General features: G+C 32.3%; 1 protein-coding gene across 3 annotated transcripts in view; it reads right to left on the reverse strand.

Moving 5' to 3' along the window:
- The window catches only part of LOC126780554 (uncharacterized), a 135,060-nt gene extending 110,907 nt beyond the window's left edge, over nucleotides 1–24,153 (reverse strand). For all 3 annotated transcript variants that reach the window (XM_050505144.1, XM_050505135.1, XM_050505152.1), the window contains exon 1: nucleotides 23,628–24,153. The gene's annotated coding sequence lies outside the window, so the exon portion shown is untranslated. The remainder of the gene's footprint in view (nucleotides 1–23,627) is intronic.
- Between the last annotated feature and the right edge of the window lie 3,674 nt (nucleotides 24,154–27,827).

Here is a 27,827-nt window from a genome sequence, read left to right on the forward strand (position 1 = left end):
CGTCGGTCCACCTTGTAGGGGGCCTGCCCACGCTGCGTCTTCCGGTTCGTGGTCGCCACTCGAGAACCTTTCTGCCCCAGCGGCCGTCGGTTCTGCGAGCAATGTGCCCCGACCACTGCCACTTCAATTTAGCAATTCTTCGGGCTATGTCGGTTACTTTGGTTCGCCTGCGGATTTCATCATTTCTGATTCGATCTCGCAGAGAAACTCCGAGCATAGCCCTCTCCATTGCCCTTTGAGTGACCTTGAGCCTTCTTAAGAGGCCCATTGTGAGCGACCACGTCTCTGATCCATAAGTCATCACTGGCAACACACACTGGTCGAAGACTTTCGACTTGAGACACTGCGGTATTTGGGATGAGAAGATATCGTGTAGCTTCCCGAACGCTGCCCAGCCGAATTATAGTCAAAAATCTCTATGACATACTAATAAGTAACTATTGATTGTAACACAATAAAATTATAATTTTAAAATATATATTTTATAAACAAGAAATATAATAAATGAAATAGTAAATAAACTTATTTTGACTTTTAGCTACAGCTATAATCGCAGTAATACCATTATAAATATAACCATCAACTCATGATTTCGAAATAAAATTACCCGAGTAAAGGACAAAGCAAGTGCCGTGCGTAAAGTTGGTCGGGGTAGAAAATCGCTAAAGTTGTGGGGCGGAGGCAAACGCGAAACTGGTTACCTTATAATTAGCATACCATTCTACTTTCGGCGAAGTCATTTTTCCGGCACCGCCTGACAATTTAAGCACGGAAAAATCATATATTTTTCCGCTTTTACGCCATATCTACAAGTAATGTAACTTATCCTTCCGATTATTGCTATATTATAATGCTTATTTATTTATTTTATTTTTATAGAATAGGAAGGTGGACGGGCATATGGGCCACCTGATGGTAAGTGGTCACCAACGCCCATAGACTGGCATGGTAAGAAATGTTAACCATCGCTTACATCACCAATGCGCCACCAACCTTGGGAACTAAGATGTTATCTCCCTTGTATATATATCCCCGGAATACAACAATACCAAGTACTGCTTTTTGCAGTAGAATATCTGATGAGTGCGTGGTACCTACCCAGACGAGCTTGCACAAAGCTCTACCACCAGTAAGTACTTAGTTTTTTTCTTAAAATATTTTGTAAAAGTTAATTTGAAGAAAATAAAGAACGTAAGTAATATTGAAAGTAACAATGAGATAATGACATTTCCTTTTATCTTCAAGTTAACAAAAAACCGAGGGTAAATATTTTTAAAATTGAGATATAACAAGTGAAATCGTTTCGCGGAAGTGTAATAAAAATAATTTAATATCATCACCATCACATCATCGTAAATTGACACCGTTTTATAACCGCGTCGCTGCATTACAAAACACTTGAGCGTGTATAATTTAACAAAGCACGTTTATCACGTAACATTTGATGCATTACTTTATTTATTACATAATGTCACTCATATTATAATTAATAATAATTATTAAATATATACGACAGTAAATATATAATAATATATTTGCAGCTTCATCTACATAAAATATAGCACGAGCAATAAAAAAAGTCAAATTTCTATAGCGGAATTAATAAATTAAACTTTACCAGTTTTTTCTAGAATTTACGTTACATACTTGGAATATAACGTAAAAGGAAGTGGAGTTTTAAATTTGGGCACTCCTAAGACTGGCATTAATGACCTGAACAGCAATTTCAAGACTCCTTAAAGGGAAATCCCTCTTCACCCTCGGAGGGGAAGTAATGCATTTTCCTTTATCACCGTGCGGACAGTTTGGGCACTTTTCGACAGGGTCCCTTTTACGATTATTGTGTTCACAATGTAACATGCAATCTAAAATAAAATACCTACTAAAAGTATACAATAGAGGGAAGCCTACAACGTTTTACGTGTTTTTGTTGTTTAATTTTAAGTTTTTATTGCCAGATTTTATTGAAAATACAAATTAATTGACAGCAATAACATTTTCGAAAAAATATACCATAGATAATATGAAAATTTTATACTTAGGCGTAACGCTGATTATCTCGCAGAAAGCGTAGATAATATTGCAAGATTGATAATCTTAACCCGTAAATGAAGGTTATTTTATTGTAACAAATTCCCATGCTTTTTAATTTACAAATACAAATCTAAAAGCAAAGGAAACTCATACAAAACGATAATAAAACCAGTTTTGCCTGTGAGTATAGATAAAACTACATTATCCGTGATATTAAACACTATTGGCAAAAATCAAACGCCAAAGGTAAAAGGTATTTCATACGGATTACAATACGTATATTGTTGTAATCCTCGAGAGAGCACGACATTTCAAGAATGAATGGCGCAAGCACTAGCATCGATCTAAAAATGTCAAAATCGTGTCCACATTTCGCCTTGGGAACGACATTATCGCAGAGCAAGCTGCACCGGAAAACTGTCAACCGCATGGAGCGTAAAATAATGCACCACATGTTGAATAACATCGGTAATTAATTGCGTCAAGGGAAAGCGCAAGTGTTCTCATGCGAGTTAGAGGCAAAAACTGCATATTAGATAATGGTAAATTGACGAGTTAGTAACGCGCGGGAGGGTGTACGGGTTATAATTACGTAGGTGGTGGGGGGAGGGCATGAACTCCCGTTCCCGGCACTCGAGCCGCATGACTGCGTCACGGCATGCGGCGTACATGCACATGTTGCAGCTTTTGAGTACGCTCCGCGAGATTTGCAAACCTGGACTGACAATCGTTCACAATAAAAAGTATAATCATAATGTGAATTATATTCGTTATTCAATTAGACCAACAATTTGACTTCTCACGTATCAGCTATTGTTAAAATACGGCGTTATTTCACACGTTAAAGTTCAATGCGCTCAAAGATTATTTATTTTAAAGATAAAACTGTCCTCGGAGTTGTCAAACTAAATCAGTCTACAAACAGTGTTGTTATAACTCTTTCCATGTTTAGAACGGAGTCACCGACGGCGATGGCATGTATTCATTTCCTGGGAATATTTTTAAAATCGGATGGTGTTGACACGAATAGCATAGTACCGTGAGTATCGCTCTTAACGCTTAAACACCATCGATTGCAATGGTTTAATAATAGTTGTTGAAAGTTTGAGTTGTTTAAGTTTTATTATATGGGCCAATCGTGCTAGAAAGTGCAAAAGCGCTTTCGTTACACCACGAGACGTGCTGATAATCGAAATGGAACGAACCGTTCACTTAAAACTATGAACTGAGACTTTTGTTATTTATCATATAAAAAAACTTTTTAAAACAATAAACATCGTGCGTCGATGCTAAGTGTCAACGTAACGTAGTCTAAATGTAAGGTGACAGCCATCAACTAAGGATTTCTTTAGAAAGCTTCGTACGACACCAGACACCGCTTGCTCGTCCCATTTGAAAATGTAAATCTTGTTCGAGTGAAAATAATCGCTTTCTAACAAAGTAGAATTCAGTCAATGCATTCTACTATTGTAGCGTAAAGAAAGGATTAACTTACCATAGACATTTAATTTAAACACTAAATTTGTTAATTCATTTATTAAAAAGTCGAATAGTATGGTTTTCATCTTTTATCGGTAATTTATAGATAATTTTTTGCAATAACTAAAAAGTAGTAAATTCAGCATGAAACGTAATTTATTTTTTGTTTGTTAATTTTATTTCATGTAATCTATACTATTCGGGTGAATGTTTTGTTATTCATAATAAAATATTTTTTTACATCATACGCTAGAATAGAAATCATTCTATTTCCATTAAAACATTTAGGGAATTATTTAAATATTTTCGGTTATATCTCAAATAATGAATAGCCTTTTAACTAATGAGAGCAAAGCGCATAGCAAACAAAGGAAACCTATTTCGTCTCTAGAGCTAAAGATAAAACTACAACCAAATCAATAGAACGGATAGAAACATCCGGCGGAGAATGCAATAAACATTCGAATAGTCGTTATCGTACGGAGAACTACAGATATAATACTGGAAATGACATCTAATTATACTAAAATTTAAAAGAAGTAAGATTTGATTGATTGCTGGTTATATGACAATTATGAAATGCTGATATATATATATATACCGTAACCGTAACAGCCTGTGAATGTCCCACTGCTGGGCTAAAGGCCTCCTCTCCTCTTTTTGACGAGAAGGTTTGGAGCTTATTCCACCACGCTGCTCCAATGCGAGTTGGTAGAATACACATGTGGCAGAATTTCAGTGAAATTAGACACATGCAGGTTTCCTCACGATGTTTTCCTTCACCGTAAAGCACGAGATGAATTATAATCACAAATTAAGCACATGAAAATTCAGTGGTGCTTGCCCGGGTTTGAACCCACGATCATCGGTTAAGATTCACGCGTTCTTACCACTGGGCCAAAAAAAAATCGACCCCCACTTCGCACAGGTAGATAAAAAGAAAAATGCATTTTCGATAGGATTTGCGTAAATACGTCGTGGAAGGAGTAACTGTGACAAATTACAAGTCAATCGATTGCGGATTGTTTAGATCTCGTCACGAGTGGTATTTGTCTTATATACATATATATAGAATAAAAATAATAATTAATAATGCACTTATCAGCATTTTATAATATTTTTATTCATCAGAGTAATAGACATTAACGAGACTATAAAAATATCGAATAATTTAACAATGACTGTTTCGAATTCTTTTTTTCAATCACATTCTCATCAAAATAAACAACACAGTAATTTGAATCATATTCCGCAAATAAAAATTGCCTTTTACACTTTGAAATTAGACTCATATATTAAAATAGTTTAAATAAAATAAAAAGGAATGAATAAATGCATGTGGCATACAGAAAGATGTCTTACAGATACTTCGCTAAGCACGATATTGATTGCGTAATAATTTTAACTTATACATACATAGTAACAGCCTGTTAATGTCTCACTGCTGGGCAAAGGCCTCCTCTTCTTTTTGAGGTGAAGGTTTTTTAACTTATTTTACTTTATTATAAAAGAATATCTTTAGATAAAGAATTAATTTAACCATGAAGTCGCGGAACACCAACGATTATTAAAGATTTTTTCCATAAAGCGATCTAATATATATATACATTTCTAGTTCAAAAACCAAATTTATTTTCGTAAATTATTTATTTTCATGTTCTTTAGTACGCGGAATGCTTACACGTGTAATTTGTACAAGTACATTTACATTGAATGCTACATCCCTAAACTACATTACACAAAAATAATATGTAATTACTTATTTTTTCCCATGGCAATGCTCAGAAGAAAAAGTCGTAAAAACATATGTTTTAGTTCAACCGCTTATAACTAGTTTAGCAATCTAAGGATAAAACAAAACACTACAACGGATTTTGTTATATAATAATTTTGCTCGTATTTTACAAGAAAGCACAACAAAATTTGAAATATGATTTAATACTAGGATATGAGAACGTTACATACATATTATCTGCATTCAGCCGCGTGCAGTTGGAATTATTCCTCGAATAATAAAGCACTATTCATATCGCAAAAGAAATCAAATACAGCAAAATTATTGATAGCACTTAATTTAACTGCAAGCGTACCGAGCACCGAACCGCCACACAAGTGGTGGGAACGTGACCTCCGTTCGCTAGGTCCTTTTATTATTCTCCCAGCGAGCTCACCCTTACACATATGCAATTTCATATTTCATAATATTTCATATCGCACGTCGAATTAGCTTATACCTCAAGGGAAATGAAAAAGCTAAGTACCGATCTTATGATCTTATTTTGTTTAAGCATTTTAGTATCTAATAAAAAAATTGTCATTCGATGTAAAGAAGAAAAATTTGTCGTTTTCTTTTTTTTTCATGCTCTTTGATCTTTTACAATATGAGATATATAAAAGATAATAGTAATGTTATAAGTATAAAAGCATAAATGAAATTAACTGATATAATATAGGTTTATGCTTATGTAGTCGTCAGACGGCGTGATTCGTTTCGGTTCGCACAACACCCGTCAAACGGCTGTTATACGTCTGAAGTAATAATAGCACAATAATAAATAATCTCACGATGGATCCAAGATATGCTGAAATTTATTTTACTGACAATGATATGGTGAACAATTTAGAAACTTATATAAATTCTATTGCGAATTGTTATTTCGATTATTTAATTTTAATTAGTTCATTATTCTTAATCTCTACTAAGTCTTGAATTTATAAATTATTTAACTTAATTATTCATTTATATTCTTAAATCATTATATTATTATGATTCATTAAATAGTTAATTACAAACAGTTTAGGAGTGTTGAAGATTTTATGGGCACATTAACTTAAAATAAGTAATATTTTTTAAATCATACATATTTATCGGTGCATAAATATTCGAATTCCTACAAACTTTAATTCCTAACACGCATTTCAAACAAAAATCATAAAACAGATATGAATGCAAATCAGTGTAACACGTATTTTGGTTTCTAGATCAACGTATACATTACATTTATTCCAAAATGAAAAGTTTCTAAAGATCAACAAACTGTATTTAAATGAACAAAATCCAACGAAAGAAGCCGGAAGCGGGCATAACTCGTTCACATAACATCAATACATCTTAATATAACTCGCATCAATATCGCACCAAACGATCTCCCCGCCTGTACCCAGCCAGCGAAGTACTACAGCCTAGATGATTCACAATAAACACATTTAAATTTTAAAAAATAACAGTAAATTTAGCTTGAATTTTTATTGCCTTATTAAATAATGTATGTTTCTTTTTTTGATAATTTAGCACAAGGAGTAATTTCAAGTTATATTGCAAGTATAAATTGTTAAATTTTTTAATTAATTTTTAGAGAAGATCGACGATAAGATAAGCATATTCGATATCTTATGCATCTTATAATTACCATAGAGCAATATGATGCAGTGCTTTCTTAGCGCAACTGAAAGCAAATAATTGAAGTGAGTGATGTATGAACACTGAGTAGGATAACTTGGTTTAACCCGAGAGATCGCTTAGAGCAACGCTGATTGCTTAAAATATTTTCACAAAAATATTTTAAAATAAATAACCATTATACACAATGAAGAATGTTTTCATTCTTTATTTTTTACAAAATATAACTTCAAGGGAATAAGGAGAAAATAAATTATTAAATAAGAAATTTAGTACTCAAATAGCATAATAGCTACGGACACCGTTCTTTGTACAAGAACCTTATTGTTGGATTCTACACTTTGTTCGAGCATCGAATCCGACGAATGCAAAATATTTCCAACTTTTTACATCAGATCGTACAAAAAATGTATGCTTCTAGCTTTCAAATCGATTCCGCGCTCAACCGCAGACTAGCTTGTTTCTATTTTCCGACCTTTGCATCGTTTCAAAGGTTTCCCTCAAACAATTTCGGGCTAACTTTTTTTTGTTATCCTATTAACAATTACAAAATCATTGAATGTCTCATAGAAATAGTAAAAACATTATTTACATAAAAAATGTCAATCACTATACAGACGCTTAAACAACTTTTAATAATAAGTGGATATATGCTATACGTAATTAAAATATGTTATTTTAGCATATTATTTATTTCTTAAATTGCCTTTCCAGATTCACTTAGATATCATTTTACAATTGCATCATAAACATGTTGACGAACGTCAGTTTAAAGAAACAAAACTGAAAAATAGTCTATAAGTTGGGAAATATTTTGTGATCGGAGGCGGGTTAATCATTGTTGGCGCGGCATCAAGCGGGGATAAGCGGCAATTTGTCAATCACGAGAATGCCTTACAAAAGCTTTCAATAAGCGTCCCGTGTTTGGCGAGCAACGTCATCATCGTAGCCATTAATCTCTGAAAAGTATTCCTATGCACATCATATTTTAAAATTTATTATTTTTATATTATGAACGTCAAGATGTAGTTGAATTATTAGGTGTTTAATAATAAAACGATAAAGCCGTCATCATAATGACGCCATAACCAATCTAGCCACAATTTTGCATTGATTTATCCTCTGATAAACTTCTACTATAATATCTACACAAAAAGTTGTTTTATATTAGTTTTATCAATAGAAAAAACATTATGAGCAATTATATAGATTGAATAATACAATCATAATGTTGCTAGTGAATATATTTCATTTTTATTGAATCATTAATTTTTACGCGCGAACATTAAAACGCCTTAACGTAAGCTTATGAAAGAGTTGATGTGGTGATCTGAGTTTACTATTACAAGCTAAAGTCGATAACGATATATTGTTTGTTTATTATTACTTAATATAAAATAGAAATGAATAAAAATGCTTTCATTGTCGTAACGATACAGATAAAACTTGTTGACATGCAAAAGTACAATTTAACTTTTGTAAACCAAGATCAATGAGTATCAATGAAAAGTGGGTTCGATTCCTGCTCATAAAAAATTACGTAAAATGCTTTTTTCTAGTAGCTAAACTGTTATTGGTTGGTCTGAGCGTGTGGAAACTAAGTCCAGTGGGAGTAATTCAGTGCAAAATGTTTTATATTATCATTATACAACATCTCATTAACATATAATTATTCTACTACATTATTGAACGCGATTCAAATTGCATGATTCAAAAATCTATTAATTTACATATTAGCTCCATTAGTAAGACATATAATAAATATTTAAACGATCAAGTTTGTGTAATTTATTATCATACCAATAAACTATATGGGGTACTGTGATAAGCAATTTTAAAACATGACGCTTATCTCACTTGTGAATTTTTGAAAACCGACTTACAGTGAGAGGCCATTTTGATGCTACTATAAATGTTTTAATCATTATGGTATTGCTTGGTGGTAGGGCTTAGTATCAATAATCATCATCATCATATCAATCTCAATGATCTTCGCTTATTCTAAATAGCAAAAAATACTTAATATTGTTGCGTTCCACATTGAAGGGCGAGTGGTAAAGTGTAATTACATTATCTATCTACTGGTGGTGACCACTTATCATCACGTCGCTCATTTGCCAGTCCGCCTTACACCGTACCTATTATAAAATTGTAAAAAACCGGTGTTCGGCGATAAGTATCAAGACTATTCATAAAGAATATCTCTAATAGAACACTTATGTATATTACTTATTGTATAATATTCAGATTTATTATAAGTAACTGCTTTTGGGTATAATATATTATTGAATGTTTTTAATATTATGTAAATTATGATTCATTTACTTGTAACGCACACGCCACATTGTAACAAGACACTGATTTACAATCCTCAGTGGATGATATCATTGTGCATGACCTTGTCACACCTTATACAAATGATCAGTTGTCACTCCTTATATACTACATAAATATAGATAATTTTATTTATAACTTTGATATAACAGTAAAAAAATTATAAAAACATTCCATAAAATGAAACGTAGAAGGAATAACAAATTCTGAGCCCACCTACGTGTTTATATTAGTTTTGGTAAACAATAAGCTTAAATAATTCCCAAAAGTGTTGAGAATTTTTAGATGTATTTTTATGAGTAATGATTATCTTTATTTCATTGTTGCCGAAAGACAAAACATTGAATTTGAATATAACAATAATTAAGTTAAGACTTACGATATGTTGTAAGTTATTACTAACCATTTGTACGTTATTGAATTGGAACTAATTTTAACCATTCCAAATTTATACAAATCTATACATTTGAGATCACATTCGATAAATGAATATGTGTGTGTACATGTCGCAAGTGCTTCGTTCGTCTGGCACGTATTGAAAGCGGATGATGTGTTCGGATTCACGTCAATTTTATCTAACGCATAATAACATAATATCTGATTTTATATTCAAAGCATTTATTTATACAGTTTAGAAAAAAAACAAATATTGATTAAATTATCCCGTTTTTTATGATAGAACACGTAGGAATTCAGTAAATAAGAATTATCGGAAAAAGTATATCGCCAATTTTGGACGACTATTATTCTCAAATCTAAAATGTTTTTTCCGAACCGGTGGTAGATGTTTGACGATCATTAAGCTTCTATATTGAATACATTTTACGAATCTTGACTCTTAGACACTTAAATTGAAAGTTGATTTTAAGTCAGATAATTTATTTTTTAAAGGTTTTACTGGAAGAATATTTGTAGTATTTATTTAATAAATATTAGTAGAGTAACAAAACTGCTTACCGATTGTCAATAAAAAATAGGTTAAATAAAATAATATTACGTTATCCTCAGCGTGCGTGTCGAGTTCCGTGTATCGACATAAGATCGATTTCAATTAAAAGAGCAAACAATATCGTCACCGCTCTAGAAAAGCCGATGCAAGGCCGAACGGAATTGCCTATACGTGTCCCGTCCGAAACTATCTACCGTGCCCCTTATTGGTATTACTGATTGAAACCACCGTTTTATTTTACAAAAAGGAATATGTTTTATTGATACTGGAAATATCGTTATGATATTCTTTTAGAGGCAGGACACCTGGTCCTTCACAAGGATTGCATTGATTGGATGAATGAGCGCATGAAAAACAAACTTTATATATATTTTAAAGGAACTTTCACTCTTTTGTGTCGTCAAAACCTTTAAGTTCCAAAGTACTGAATACTTGCCTACTTAAATTATCATAATGTAAACCAATAGCGCCTCTTCATACACATATTTTTTTATAAGGCAATCTGATTGAATACTTCAATTTTGAAACTGTTTTAATTATTACATAATTATTCTCAGCAGTAAACACGAAGCAGAGGCGCGAAGTTTCTTTCTTTTTAGCAATTCGTCATTACTGCTTAGTGAAAAAACCGTGCAAAAAATTTAAAACAAGTTATAGTATCCATAATAGATGTTATAATTGGTCGACACACAATCTTGACTATTAATGAATGTATGAAGCATGACAAGTTAATGATGTTATGTGTCGTTATGGTCACGATATGTTAATTTAATTCATATCCATTCTTTCTCTTCATTTGCCGTTAGTTCAATGACCTAAATAGCCGGCGGACGTGTTAAGGAACCAACGGAGTAGGCAACTACAATAGTTAAGCTCTAGTATTGTTGTTTATAACAAGCAAAGTGACTTTGGTCCAACAGTTAGCTAAACAAACCATTAGTTTTTGAAAATAAGTTTATATCACGAAGAAAATTGTCATTGTTATAATTTATCTTTAACTAGTAGAATAAGCTGACAAACGGGTGACCTGATGGTAAGTGGTCACCAGCCCTCATAGACATTGGCATTATAAGAAATATTAACCATCTCTTTCATAGCCAATGTGCCACTAACCATAGAGATGTGGTGTCCTTCGTACCCGTAGTTACACTGGCTCATTTACCCCTCAAAATGGAACACAACAATATTAAGTACTGCTGTTTTGTGGTACAATATCTGATGAGTGGGTGGTAACTATCCACAAAAGGTTCTCCAAGCCCTACCACTAAGTGAAACCACCAGTGAAGTATGATTATCAATTTTATAATATAACGTTCGTAAGGCTGTTTGGAGATCAATAATTTGGCTTTGATATCGTTTTGTAAACATATGCACGAGTATTAAAGTAGATTTTAGAAAATTGACTGACGTTGTATAAATAACGTTTACTTAGTACTGATTGAAATTTCATTGTTTGCGAACGAATTGCAATCAGTTAAAAACCAAATGTAATCTGATTACAGCTAGTGATACTAGTTCCGTTTACTAAATTAATCTATGCTATACTGCTATAGATGATAGCCCATATCCCTATAGGTTACAAGCGTGACTGTAATAACGGAAAGTACGTTTGAAATATTTCTCACGGTGGCCATAAATGCTTCAAATTATCAAGCATGAAGTAAATGTGGTTACTGTTTAACTGTTTCCCTATCCATGCAAAATTACGACGAAACATGCCACGTTACACAGGAAAATATTACGTTAGAAAAACACGGTACACTTAAAATGTTATGTAGCTCAAAAAGCTAAAATGTTACAAGGTATATATACAATGCATATTGTAAATTTAAGAATATAAATTTACTTGATACTCACAATCCTTATCAGCCTGTATATACAGATGTATTTCTTTATATTTTTCTAGAATATATTGCTTTTAGTTTTGTTATATACATATTATTTAGTAAAAAAGAAAAAATAACAATCCGTAAATATCTCACAAAGACATATTTTCTTAAGAGGGATCATTTAACGATGCTGTTTTAATGCGGTTTGATGGATAAAAGCCATATAGAAAAATTATATTCGAAAGGTTTTCTAACGAAGGTTTCTTATACCGCAAAATGAATTATTGACATAAATTAAGCTCACATTAAAATTCAGTGACCCAGCTCTGAAACCGCTACCTTCAGTTAGAATGCATATGTTCTATGCAATGGGCCACCTCAGTTCTGACTTTATGGTATGAACATCAAAATGAATGCTTTGTATGTACAAGAAATCGTTTCAAGTATTCTCGTCATGCATAAGTAATTACGATACATCAAAATGTAAATATCTTATGATAGTAAGGAGTAATATTTCACTCCAGTGGCTTGAGAATTAAGGTCATAATAATTCTGTTGTAATGGTACATCGAACAAAATGTTATAAGTGACTTTACATTATCATTACAGTTAACAGCCTGTGAATGTCCCACTGCTGGGCTAAGGCTTCCTCTCCCTTTTTGAGGAGAAGTTTTGGAGCTTATTCTACCACGCTGCTTCAATGCGGGTTGGTGGAATACACATATTATATATGTATTTACTGGTGGTAGGGCTTTGTGCAAGCTCGTCTAGGTAGGTACCACCCACTCATCAGATATTCTACGGCAAAACAGCAATACTTGATATTGTTGTGTTCCGGTTTGAAGGGTGAGTGAGCCAGTGTAATTACAGGCACAAGGGACATAAAATCTTAGTTCCCAAGGTTGGTGGCGCATTGGCTATAAGCGATGGTTGACATTTCTTACAATGCCAATGTCTAAGGGCGTTTGGTGACCACTTACCATCAGGTGGCCCATATGCTCGTCCACCTTCCTATTCTATAAAAAAAAAAAATGTGGCAGAATTTCAGTGAAATTAGTCACTCACATGTAGGAAAACATCGTGAGGAAACCTGCATGTGTCTAATTTCATTGAAATCCGGCCACATGTGTATTCTACCAACCCGCATTGGAGCAGCGTGGTAGAATAAGCTCCAAAACCTTCTCCTCAAAAGGGAGAGGAGGCCTTAGCCCAGCAGTGGGACATTAACAGGCTGTTACTGTAGTCACTCACATGTAGGTTTCCTCACGATGTTTTCCGTCACAGTCAAGAACGAAATCAATTATAATCACAAATTAAGCAAATGAAAATTCAGTGGTGCTTGCCCGGGTTTGAACCCACGATCATCGGGTAAAATTGACGCGTTCTTAACACAGGGCTATCTCAGCTTTAACATTTTCATTAATTATTTAAAAAAGAATAACATCGCTTAGAAATTAATGCATCGAAGTACTTTCTATAACGTAAATTAAAACCTTTTTTGCCAACTAACGATCAATCCGAAAGAAGTTCATGCTGTATAAATTTACAATCGATTTAATATAATAATAATATAATATCCTGGGACGTTTTTTTTCACACACGGCCACCTGATCCCAAATTAAGCTCGTACAGAGCTTGTACTATGGAAACCAGACAACTGATATACTACATATACTATTTTGCTTTTGTAAATACATACTTATACAAATAATTACACCTAGACTCAGGACAAACAGACATGTTCATGCACACAAATATCTGTCCTGGGTGGGAATCGAACCCACAACCTTCGGCGTGAAAGGCAAGCATCCACCAATCACGCCAACCGGCTCAAATTATAATATATTTTGTGTTTAACTCGACTTCCTTTAAAAGGCCCTGTATCGTTTAAGCAGTATGTTTGCCCGTATTTAGTATATAGATTTATTTTCATCCGAAAAAATAATAGTGAAAAAAGTTTTTGCAAAGATAATTAAATAATGAGTCTGAGGCTTGTTTCCAAAGGTGCTATTTCATTTTCGATAGACGAATTTCCTTATTTTATAATAGCATTAAGTTGATGGTCTTTTTTCTTCTACTTTAAATAGATTACATTTTTAACGATGAGAAACAAAGACGCTGTAAGTTATAAGTATTGAGTATTAGCATTGTATAGACAGATATATTTATTGGCTTGATATCAATTGTATTAAAGTACTTTCTTTTTACATCTCATTACCATACAAGATACTGTGTACCACCAACTTACATGCTACTCTACTGGCTAACAGAAGTACTTTATAATATTATGTGTTCCGGTCACCAAATATAAAAAATCAGTTTATAGCTTGTGGTGGGCAGTCAAATAAGGTAGCCCTCGACTGACTTCCTAAAATAAAATAAAAAAACACACTTCACGTGCGAAGTCAGAGTGGATAGCTTATAGTAGGAATATATTTATCACCTGTCCTGATATGCTGAGCCAGACCAATATATCGATTTCATTCCTTTTAACGCACTTTTGTTAATTGCTTAAATGTTTTGACGAATCCGCCCGATGCTATCCGTGCATACTTTAACGCCATTTAATAACAGATTAATATCTTCTGTAATTAAAGTCTTAAATACAAATGATAATCGCAGATCAATCCTCATCCATTTCATCTGCGTCTCCACAAATTAAACATTACTCTATATTTCTGCTCTATTTGAATACCTTCTAAAAACTAAAATAAAATCTAGTAAATATATTTTTACCAACACCTTTCAATCGCTATTAAAAAGTTTTAATCAAACGAAAATTTATCACCGGTTTGGATATATAAGCACTGGTGGTAGGGCTTTGTGCAAGCTCGTCTGGGTAGGTACCACCCACTCATCAGATATTCTACCGCAAAACAGCAGTAATTGGTATTGTTGTGTTCCGGTGTGAAGGGTGAGTGAGCCAGTGTAATTACAGGCACAAGGGATATAAAATCTTAGTTTCCAAGGTTGGTGGTGCATTGGATATGTAAGCAATAGTTGACATTTCTTACAATGCCAATGTCTAAGGGCGTTGGTGACCACTTACCATCAGGTGGTCCATATGCTCGTCCGCCTTCCTATTCTATAAAAAAAAACTATATTATATAAAAGGAGAAATAATAACTCATTAACAATAGAGAGTTTGTCGGTAATCTGTACTGACACCTACGCTACGTACGCTGAGTCAGCGAACATCTGGTGTTATGTAAACTACTGCAACCAGACTACCGCGGTGCAAATCATACGCGCTAATATATCACTCGTTTTGTTAAATATAATTTGAAGACGTATTTAAATTAAACATATCATATTTTTATTTTAACATAATAACGTAAACGTTACCTTAATAAGCTTATTAAATTGTTTTTATTTTTATGCTTAACTGGATGGCAAAGATACTTTAAGACTGCGAAATAATTCATATCATTGATTACAATTTAAACATTTTGGATTTAAACATTTAAATTGTCGAGAAGCTTGCAGTTATCTTATTGCCTATGTACAGTAAGAGTGCGTCCCAAACGCGATATTGCTTCGCGCCAAGCGTAAAATGTGGAGCGACGCAGTTGAACCATTCAATCGATACTTGATACGCACCGCTCTAAATGGCGACCGATGCCACAAACTCCAAATTTTTTTTTTATGAAATCTAATATTTGTAACGTAGCGAAATTTTACGATTAAATATAAAAATATTTGACTATATATAAATAAACAATTTTTCAAATTAAGGTTATATTACGCTGTCTGAAATAATTTTAGTACAAAAAAAACACTGAAACAACGAAAGTGGAAAAGTGAATTACAATGTCGACCGCACTAGGGGAATGATCTCAAAACAGATAGTTAGGTTCCTAATCCAGCTTTTATCTCCGCTACACCGCAATCGCATCGGCCCCTTCGACGGAAAACAAAACAGAACGTAATATTCACGTGTAGCTTTAGGTTTTAGAGACTTAATCGATTCCATAGTACACTGCAGTTATTTACATTCTGATTCGTACAGAAAGAAACGCGGAAAATATTTAATTTTACCTGTCGAATTATAAAATATACTATAAATAAATAGTGAAAGTAACTATTGTGTATTTATGTTTATGTACGCAGAAGTTAATTAGGTACTCAATTGTTAACACAACGTTCAACAATTGTAATTAATAAAACATGAAACAACATAAAGTAACGCGATTCATCAATATTCATAATGACAGAATAATGGAATACAGCACATTCAACGTCTTATCTAACTATTCGTATCGAACTAAATAAAGCTATATTTACTTTTATATACATGACACATCTGTCATTGTTCATCAACAATTAATGTATGCCTTGAAAAAAATATTTTTTCAAATTAATATTGTGTTAGAATATAAAACTTAAAAACTTCGGTATAATCAATTTATTGATTGATTGAGGCGACATTGACGACATTTTGTGACGTTCCTTAGACGTCTGAAAGCGAAAACGCTTAACAACTTTCACTTAAACAGTTGCCCTTATTAAAATGACTAAGCACTAATATATATTTGGATTTATATAGATTATTCAACACGTAGATGTACGAATACAAAATTCGTGAAAACTTTTTGAACTGTATATTTTTTCAATCACAAAAGTGGAAATCTACTTACCCTGAATGGCATGTCATACTTGCGTTTTCTCTTAAAATAACCTAACGCTAGCATAAAAAGAATATTTCGGCATTCATCGCGTAATATCCGTGATTAGAAACAATCTTGTTTTTTATTTAATCCGTACAGAGAAATCTAAATGCAATAGGTAACAGTCACGCGACGTCGTAAACATCAATCTAACAGACCATCATTAAAGCGAAATATTATATTTCGCTTAGTTAATAAAATAATACATACAATATATAATATTGAAGTTAAATACTATATCAATGCAATAGCATTTAAGATTATATACAACTGAATGTAAAATTCTATTCTAATAAAAAAAACGGGAACAGAATAATAAAACAACCCGTTATGCGTCATGCATGATTTCTGTAAAGATTATAAATAAATGAGAAAAACTGGCATTATAATAATAATAAGTGATATAATATAAGTAAGTGACATTTGTATCATTTCATTCTTCCAATATATTAATTTTTTTTTTCGTATCAGTTAAATAATAGATGGTGCTCCAAGTAAATGAAAGCGCGCTAACGCTTGATTCAGTGCTTGGTCATAAGGATCAAAGGGCTTGTTTCTAGCTGTGGTGGGCTTTCCACGATACATATTTCATTTACTTGTCTTTCATTGTATTTACATATTATCTTAATATTCAAGAAAAATATGTTTGGGACACATTTGTATGGGTCAGTTTCCAAGTAGTAGAGAAATGCCATATTACTTTCGATATAACAAAAAAATCTTCGTTATTTATTACACATATTATATTGTTTTTAATAACCATTAATGAGTCTCTTCCTTAACAGTTAACTGCCAATTACTGCGAATTGCAGAATACTCTATAACATAATACAAAATGTGGTGCACTACAAACATTCTACTCATATTAAAACTTTCTTAATTATAATTATAGTTATTAAATACAAATGCTTTACTTGTTATTTATCAAAGTTTACCATTTAAATGAAATTTTTATTTATAAATTTGGCCATTTCAGAACTTTTATTTTTAACATAATTCCACAATATTTATATTTTATTTTTAATGGCAAATGCGTCAGCGGACTGACATATGGCATATATGGTAAGAGATTACCTGATGGTAAGAGGTCACCAACGCCGTTTGACAGTAAAATATAATATGGTGGTACCTATCCAAATAGGCTTGCACAAAGTTATACCACAAAATAAACAACACTATTATAATTACAATATTATTAACATACGTCCTTGAATTTTTTCACTCGATAACACTACGGTTCCGGTCTGTCTCATAAGAGCTTATTCTTATTTACTTACAACCGTTGAGCATATGTGTGCATTTTATTTATTTTCACACACACGCAACGACGAAACCACAGAATTCCCAAGTTTAAAATCTTGTTATATAAGTTAAAGATCCTGTATGTTTACATATGTTATTATGTAAAGTTGAACTCACTCCAGTCGTGTCAGATTGTCGTTCTATAGGATTATGAGAGTAAAGTAATAGAAAGTGCAGCAGTGTTTGCGCTCAAACTTTTGCACTACAATATAACCTGTGCAGGAGACCAAAATCTCCGCGACGACATATTTTCATTGTTTAATTCAGATATTTATATAAAAAAAAAACAATTAATATAGAGTCAAAGTCAAAATACATAATAGTTTTTTCCCATATTTTCAGAAAATGCAAAAAATAATAATATACAAAATATTGGTACATATTCAATTTCAGAAGACTACCTTAAAATATATAGGTACGGTGTATATCATCATAGGCCTACTTACAGGCTACAGTCAAGTCACGGTATTTTTAATATGATCTAACATTGATGGCTAAGAAAACATCTATTTGAATATTTATAATAAGTACTGGTCAAAAAAAGCGGAGCTTTATTTGTATCGCGGTATACAAAATAACTGTTATCATCATACGTTATCAAATACTTCGTTACGCTCTTGTTATCAATTTAAATATTTACATTAAATAACTATGAGAAAGTTGAAATGATACGTTGATATATATTTTTTCTATAATACCTGTATAATCCGATCGCTTACTGGTAACACTATCTTCATTTCCACCTCCACATCAAATTAAGACAAGTCATGCATTAATGAAAGTAATCAGTCTAACCTCGACCCGGTTTGACTAGAGAAACCCGGTACTAAGAAAATCAAGACGCGTTAAGAGTAATTAATCTTTGATCTATTCTCATTTATATTATTATCCCATGAACTACACCATTACACCGCGGACGGAAGAATATACATATATATAGGACGAAATATTTCAGGAGGTGACCAACATACGAAGTAGCATTATACTATTTCAGTAACTATCTCGTTGGTGTAGTGGTCATTCAGGGCAGTGGTCAGTCTCATGCTTCGGAAATCACATGAAGCCGTTAGAATTGCATTTTTATAATATCGCTCCGGCCGACACGACTTACCGTCCCGATAAACTAAATACTGAGAAAATTAAAGGTACAAATTCATTTGTTCGTTCTGTTCATATTTAATGTGGATGTTATTATAATGAAACATAATTCACGGCACGTGCATTTGTGTATATCATCCCTCGTGTTAACAATAATTTTTTACAATTTATTTAACTAATCCTAAAACCTAATTAGTAAGATAAGCTAATATTTATCCAATTTATTATCCAACGCTGTTCCCCGCGATACTATCCGAGTCATATTTATTTATCCCGTAATTTATATGCCTTTGTCTTTAATCAGGTTCCAGACATGTCAAAATTCATTACGATCAAGCCGATCTCGTTCGTAGGGGTTTTGTCACGATTTAGTAACAAACAAACAGTTACTTTATTATAATAATTTCATTTTGTAATGTTAATCTAAGTTGTTTCATGATTTCACATTAAAAAGTATGTAAATAAAGACTTGAAGTATATAACAGACAATTTTTTATATTTTTTGACTTCGCTGCCATTACGTAAATTACGCATTCGTTTTAAGTTATTTATGTGCATAATATTTTCATTGCAATAAAATCACATCATTTACAAAATATTTTTAGGTTACGTCAAATCTCTAAGGTTAAATAGAAAACTTGTTGATATTATGAATGGCTTGATTTAAAAAGGGGCCCATTTGCATTTGAAAAAGGTAGCACTATTATAATCTTTTGACGTCCTTTGACTTCTTATACATCTTTTAATAACATTACAGACTACAAATATGAATCTCAGATATTTAGCAATCAAACGCAATGTAAATGATTTTAATCGTAATAAAATTTTCGCCCTTTACTAAGCTTAGCTTCGTTGCATACAAATTTATTACTGCAGTATAATTTCTAAATGAGGGTGCATATTTAAAAGCATACAACAGCAACGCTTTTTTAACATCACTCCAGGTAACAAGCATGATGCATGCACGAACAGAATAGAGATAAATTCACAGGGAAGAAAGAGAAACGAGATTTAAAGTTTTTTACTAATTCTACGAAAAATAATAAGTAAAAATCAACAATTATAAAAATAAGCATGAAATATTTCATGTATACCAAGCACTTTCAGGTATTTTATGATAATTTATTGAGTATTACATTATACTTATAAATATTCAGTTAAAAACAGTATTGTAGATACCTAAATGCATTTTTCAAATTATTGAAACTCTCAGGGTTCATTAAGGAGAACTAAATTATTTTTTATATCATTTTATTATATTACAACATTAGTTAGTAAAAATGATAAGTGCCAGTAAGCAAAACATTTCTTAATATTTATATAAAGTTTTCACAACGATCACTATATATAATAATATATCCAATATAATTAATGTATTAATTTTCTTATAAGAATAGCAATGTTTCATTGTTTTCCAAGTACATTTCTATGTATTTTATAGAATAACGATAATAGCTATGTCGAATGAAAAAAATAAACATATTAATTCGAATTATAATTATTAAGCATTTAGGAAGCCTCGTTATATACAGTAACAGCCTGTGAATGTCCCACTGCTGGGCTAAGACTTCCTCTCCCTTTTTGAGGAGAAGGTATGGAGCTTATTCCACCACGCTGCTTTAATGCGGGTTAGTGGAATACACATGTGGAAGAATTTCAGTGAAATTAGACACATGCAGGTTTCCCCACGATGTTTTCCTTCACCGTATATATAGCACGAGATGAATTATAACCACAAACTAAGCACATGAAAATTCAGTGGTGCTTGCCCGGGTTTGAACCCACGATCATCGGTTAAGATTCACGCGTTCTTACCACTGGGCCATCTCGGTATTCAAGTTATATAAGGTTTCCTTTAACATAACCCTAGAATGAGTTGCAAACCACACATATACCGCACGATTTAATGTATTAAAACCGCCAACACAGTCCCATGATGTATGTATGTTAATAAACTGACACGAATGCTTTACTCATTCCTCGTTACATATATGTGAAAACGTAGGGTGGAAGGAACATTGTTTTTTCTCTTGAGACTACTAAAGTACGCCGTAGATAAGTAGTTGCTTTCGACGTACATTAAACAGGATACGATATACAAATATATTATATACTAACATGAAATGCGATTGCGACAGTTTTATAGTTTAAGACTTAAAGATGAACGTTCACATCCAACGCGACCCATTTGCAAGATTATAAATTGTTTGAATTACGCTTTAAAAATAGTGAAGACGATGCTATAGCTCGTGCCCTCAAATCATCTTCAAGCGATGGCATCATTCTGACTCACAGTCAAATGTACCTACTTGTAACTTTATGCCACACGCTATTGATGTTTGTTTACAAACCTATGTTGTCATTCGAATATAAAAATAAATATTATGATTCAATTTATTTTGATTTGTCGTAAATTAACAACAAGTACTATGTTATAGTTAGTACTCTATTGACAATATAGGTCGGCGTACGGGGAAATGGGCTACCCGATGGTAAATCTTCACCACCCCCTATAGACCATTACCAATGCTCCACCAACCTTGGGAACTAACATGTTATATGTTTTGTGCCTGTAGTTACGCTGGCTCACTTACAAAATCACATTCAAACCTTAACACATAAAAAAAAAACACTTTTGGAATATTAAGTATTGCTGTTTGGCGTTATATCATAAATGTCTTGGTGTAACCAAGTCCAACCGCCAAGTATAAATATGCTATGTAATTGACCGTGTTAAAAGGAATACGCAGATCCTGAATAAATTACTTTAGCTTTTGCACGTGTGGCGGAATGAAAAGAATATGTTCCTTGTAATCTTATTTATACTAATTTCCCATGAGATATCCTGCGTGGCAATTTCGATTCTTAACAAAGAAAACATGTCACGAATTATCCGGCTAAATAATTGTACCATTTTAAGTTGAATTTAAGAAAATCAAACCATACATAAACAATATAATATTTTTATATTGTACAGTGAGTTTAGTGTGTTGAAAATTGGTATCAATAAATCAGTGTATAATATAGGATATAGAGATTTCAAAGAACAAGTGACAAATCCACTAGCTTTTAGCCTTATTACACTCTTAGGAGTAGAACTTTATTTTAAATTAAAATCGGACCACACGTGAAACCAATTAATATTCAATGCAACTAAATTAAAATATATAATATATTAAAAACGGTTTCCAATTAACTCATCCGAATTAGACCGAATTGATAACCTCCTTGTCTTTGAAGTCGGCTAAAAAATAGGCTAGACGCGGGTATGTGTAGTTAGGATGCTAAAAGCCGTACTCGTCCGACGACCTCATCGCGACGCCATTGTGGCTCAGACCGGTGCTCATGAAATATGAATGCATGGCTGAAAGAACGGCTAGTCCGGAGCTCGTTTTTATTATAGACAACCATATAACCCTAATATTGACATAAATGCTTAACAGTTGTGTTCATCGAAACATAAAGAATCGTCTTATAAAACGAGTCACCCATTCATTTTGCACTCAACTTGTTTATTATTACTTTGTAATGCAAAAGCTTGTTTTCGTTGTCTTTTCTCTCATAAAACTCATTGACTTGTTTTTTTATGTGCGTTCTGAGATGTCTGATGTCCCAAGGATTTTGCTATGTATTATGTCAACGCGTAAAAAAAAATCACAAAATTTAAAAAAGTATGTATTTGACAATGACACGAATGAAACATTCGTGCCAATAAATAATTATTTCGCGAATGTTGTTGATATTTAAAAATTAATGCTGTTTTAGCAATGTCAATGTTTGGACTGATTACATTTATAATTTTACATATTAATTAATACGAATATTTTTTCGAATAATCCAACACGTCTGAATTTAATATTTGTTGAGATTAAACGTAATTAAAATTTGATTATAGATGATCATGATTTAAAAATTTTAGAAAATCTTAAGCATTTTTTTCATATAGAGTAACATTGAAGTTGAAAATAGATTTTCTTATCATTTTATCTGTTTCTTTGAGAATTCTTCGGGATACAAATATTTTTGCACGTTCTGTGTGGTTTTGGTAAGCTTTATCCAATCGAGAACCTTTAAAACAGGCTGTCCTCCTTATTTTGACGTTTTAAAGTCCAATTATAAGAAATATCCTTTTATTTATGTTTAGAAGCTCATTTTCATGGTATGATCTAAAATAGATATTAAACAATTAATAGGTACTAACATTCAACTACACATTGTAATTATGTCAATTGCCAATGTATTAATTATATGAGAAATGATAAAATAGAAAGCAAGGTTGTTTTTTGATTAATAATACATATTGTGTAAAGGTTTTGATTAAATAAGCTGTGATATATATTTTGATATATATGATATTTTAATTTGTTTTCATTTATCTAAAAATAACATACAACATAAGGTATAGACAAGTCTACATTAAGCATGTTTATACAACACAATAACAATCAAGTTAAAATAGCGAAAAAACTATCAATCAAACAAGCTAAGCTGTATCACTAGAACTTGTAAACAAAGAGGAAAACATTTACACTTACCTATGTGATGCCGACTTGAATGAACTATGTTACTGGTGCGATATCAGCGTGTATCAGTTGTGTCACAGTGGCAGCTTACACAGTGCATATGCCCAAAGTAAACAAAGATTACGTAAAAGCAATCCCACGCACGTCACCCGATCGATTTTCAAACTTTCGAATACGCCCACTTAGATTTTATTAGAGGTACGAGACTATAATTAATCTACAATTCATCTAAATCACCGCATCCAAAGCACAACTAACTAAGTCGCCTGTGCCCTTGAAGTCATACAGGTTATATTATCGCTACAGCACAACACGCGCACTGACAGTTCGAACAAACAATCACGGGTCAAGTTCGAAGCCGGCCTCGGTGAATTAGAATGAAAGATGGTGAGAGGTCTCAACAGTTTGTAAATATGAGCGGCTGCGACGCTGTATTCAAAAACTTCCTATGTGTGAGTAAGGATAGCAATGCAGTCGTCAGATCGGCCGCGAAAAAGGCCTCGCTCTCGCGTGGCCAAGCACTGACTGAGCCGCGAGGGCGCCGCCGAGCGTATGGCGTACGGAGAGCGGCAAAGGACCCCTCACCTCCGCCGCGCGGCCTACCGCCTGCCGCCTGCCGCAGGCCTCCCCGTGCGCGCGCCACTCCACGCACAATGGCAATAAACAGAAACATATTTTAAGTAATTAGTGTATTTGGTTAAAAAATATATAAAACACGTGTCTGAAGAAAGAAAATGTCCTTTACGAAAATAGAAATGTAAAATTTTAACAAACCAAATAAATGGTTAAAAAACTCCACCATATTATTTTAAATTATCAAGAGACAAGACCATATTCAAACTATGAATATTCAAATAATTCATCCAAGCGATTAGTAAGTATCTATCCTAAATAGATTAAATAAATAATAATAAGTTAAGTAAATTACGAGCTTATCAGCATATATTCCTGAAATATAAGACGAAACAAATATGCTTGCTTAAATTTTTCGATACATCAGAAATGCGCAATGGAGCTGTCAAAGAAAGGATTCAGTCCTTATCTCCCAGGAATGAATGAATGAATCACTGGGGTGTAAAGTATATCACAACGTCACTTAAGTCTCCCTTTATAATTTTCCCTTCTGAATGTATCTACATACTTTACTTTACTTTAATACTTTATTGTACATCACACCACAAAGAAAAAAATACAAAACATGTATATTGCCTAAATAAATGTACAATTATGGCGACCTTATCGCTACACAGCGATCTCTTCCAGGTAACCGAGTGTAAGTAATTACAGATAGGATATGGGGTAGGTGGTGGTATGAATAAAATAATCTTAATATTTAATTAAAACAACTACATATAATCTTTTAAAAAAATAAACAAACAAAAATAAATTACAATAAACGTTTTTGAATTCTTAAAAGCTCATCAAATAAAAAAACAAATCGCTCTGTGCTTAAATTTCATTCAAAAGAAAACAAGCTAAAGACGATCCATTCGTTTTAAAATTACCAATTTGTTTTCATTGTGAGGATAGAACCAAAGACGCTAATGGCAGGTAGGAAGAGACAGGTATAGCGGCATCTTATAATAAATGCTTGCATGGAGACTCAACGGTCTCAGGATAACCCACTAACCTCTCTTCCAAGAAAACAGTGGCCTCTTACCGGCAGCTTTTAAGATGAATGAAACGAACTTACAAGCTTTTAAAATAGCTTTAAGTTGCAAATATTTCACAACGTATCTTACTTCTGTTCAAACTAAAAAAAATCAAGACAGAAAAACTAGTTAGGTTTAAATAAAATCCACAATTAGAGCTAGAAATTTACACGCATTATAGTAATTTTTTTTTTGATAAAAACGACTATTATTTTTATATTATAAAATACCAATAGTGATGCTTTGAGGTCAATATACTCAATCTCTTACCAAAAATAAACTCAAATATATTGATATTGAATGCGAATAGAAGATACGAGAAAATGTTTATTGCTGACATATGCTGCGTTCCCAATATTCGAGGCCAAAATAACAATAACATAATCGGGCAAATAATCGTATGTTACGGATATTACATTTATTGCGTCTAGCAATATACCCCTACCCCGTTTAGGATAACTTTCACTCGGACAAAAACTAACTAAAACAGACAAAACATTATATTAAATGGTTTGAGAAGATATGAAATTTAATTAATAAATATTATTAGGGTTTTCAGCTGTTCGGCTATTTACTTGGAAATAAGCTAGTAGTGCACTGTACCTATTTTAAAATACTTTATATCAAGAAGTACTAGCAGGTAAAGAAGGAGTAAGTAAGGAATGCTATCAATAATCTATATCCATACTAATATAATAAAGAGAAAATATTTGTTTTTTTGTATGTTTGTTTGTATTGGATTAACTCTCAATCTCCTTTATCAATTTTAAAATTTCTTTCACCTATATAAAGGTACATTATAGGAGAGTAACATAAACTATATTTTATTTTCAAAAAAATTGGAGATTCCCACGAAAATCAATCACGTAACCCAATGTATCAATTTTTTCCTGTAAATGGAAATTAATACAATGGAATCATTATTTGCATAAAAGAGGTAATAGTTTAACCCGGACGAACTAATGCCGGGCTGCTAGTGTAATATATATAGATACGAAACTTGAATAATACAAGTAGATCATTTTTTTGTTTTAAAATTAAGACATTAAAAAAGTACGATTACGTACCTCACGTACCTTTAAATTTCATACCTTTAAGTGTCTTTAATATCTTTGGAATACGCCACCTGGATCGGAGTCATTATTTATTTGTCACTCACAGCTAAATGTCGTTTATCATAAAATATATTATATTTCCTTGACACTTTTGTACATAAATCTTTATTGTTAAAATGGATAAGTAATTATAATGTTACATAAATTATTTTTAAATAGCGTTTTTATAAATTAAGTTTCCAATAAATATTAAATAAATAAAAATACTCTTATAGTTTCTCATAAGTATACGGAAATGTACTTTACTTTTCCAATGCGTTATTAGGTAAATTACGTACGTAACATTTAAAACATTCTAACTGTATTAATTAGCACTAAGCTAATATCTTGTCAATCGTACATTGATAAGGACTTTGACGAATGTGCGACGGATAGAATAAAGTTTTATCAAAACAAAAATAACCTATTATTTTACCAAATTATTTATTTGAATATAACATGAACAAAATAGTAACCTTGTAACAGTATTCTCATTTAAATCCATTCTGATCTTTATAACAATATCGAATATTAATGTAGTGCTGCTTTGTTATAGACATGTTAATAAGTCAGGTGTGACGATTTAAAAAAGGTGGCGACGATTTAAAAAAGGTGGCAGGTTCGGGATTGATGCGGACTGCCCAAGATCGGGATGGTTGCCGTTCTATGGGGGAGGCTTTCGTCCAGCAGTGGACGGCAAAAGGCTGAAAAAAAAAAAAAAAAAATAAGTCAGGGAGTGTTTTTTTATTAGTACCACTACTATATATTATTTTGATAAATAAATAGTATTTAATAAATGTTTTATTAATATATAGTAATGTATGTATTGTATGTTTTTTTTCGTACTAATAAAAATATATCTATATAAATAAATATAATATTTGTTTTATCGAATTGGTGACAATAGATAATAAAAAGTAGTTTCGTATTCAATTTCATATAAATTATAACCAGTCTGGCTACTACAGCTTATTTTAAAAAACGAATGTATTGTAATATAACCATGTTTTTTTTTATAAATGCATATATATGTTATTTATATAGGTACTTAAAAAATGGCAAATGATAATTTAATATTAATAACAATATCTTATAGCTATATAAGACGAAGACGAAAAAGGCATCCATTCAAATCTACGAAATGATAATAATAAAGAGCGAAAGTAGCAAGTGTGTAGAAGTCCTAAGTCAAGCATCGAACGGACTGTCACAGCTCATCTGCAGACCATTTCCTGTTCAGACGAGACTCAGACGCGGTCTTCAAATACATATACAGATATATATGTATATATATAATTTTATTCGATGTGTTCGAATATTGTATATGTATACATAAAACTGACTTGCCATAATATGTGACTTCGCTGACTCGCGAATGTTCTGTATGAGATTGAGAAATGGCAGTAAGTATGAATGGGTATATTTATGTACAAATAAAAAAGTATATATTATTATAGTATCTTCTT

Source organism: Nymphalis io, chromosome 3, assembly GCF_905147045.1.
Source record: "Nymphalis io chromosome 3, ilAglIoxx1.1, whole genome shotgun sequence".
In the NCBI taxonomy this organism is placed as follows: Eukaryota; Metazoa; Arthropoda; class Insecta; order Lepidoptera; family Nymphalidae; genus Nymphalis; species Nymphalis io.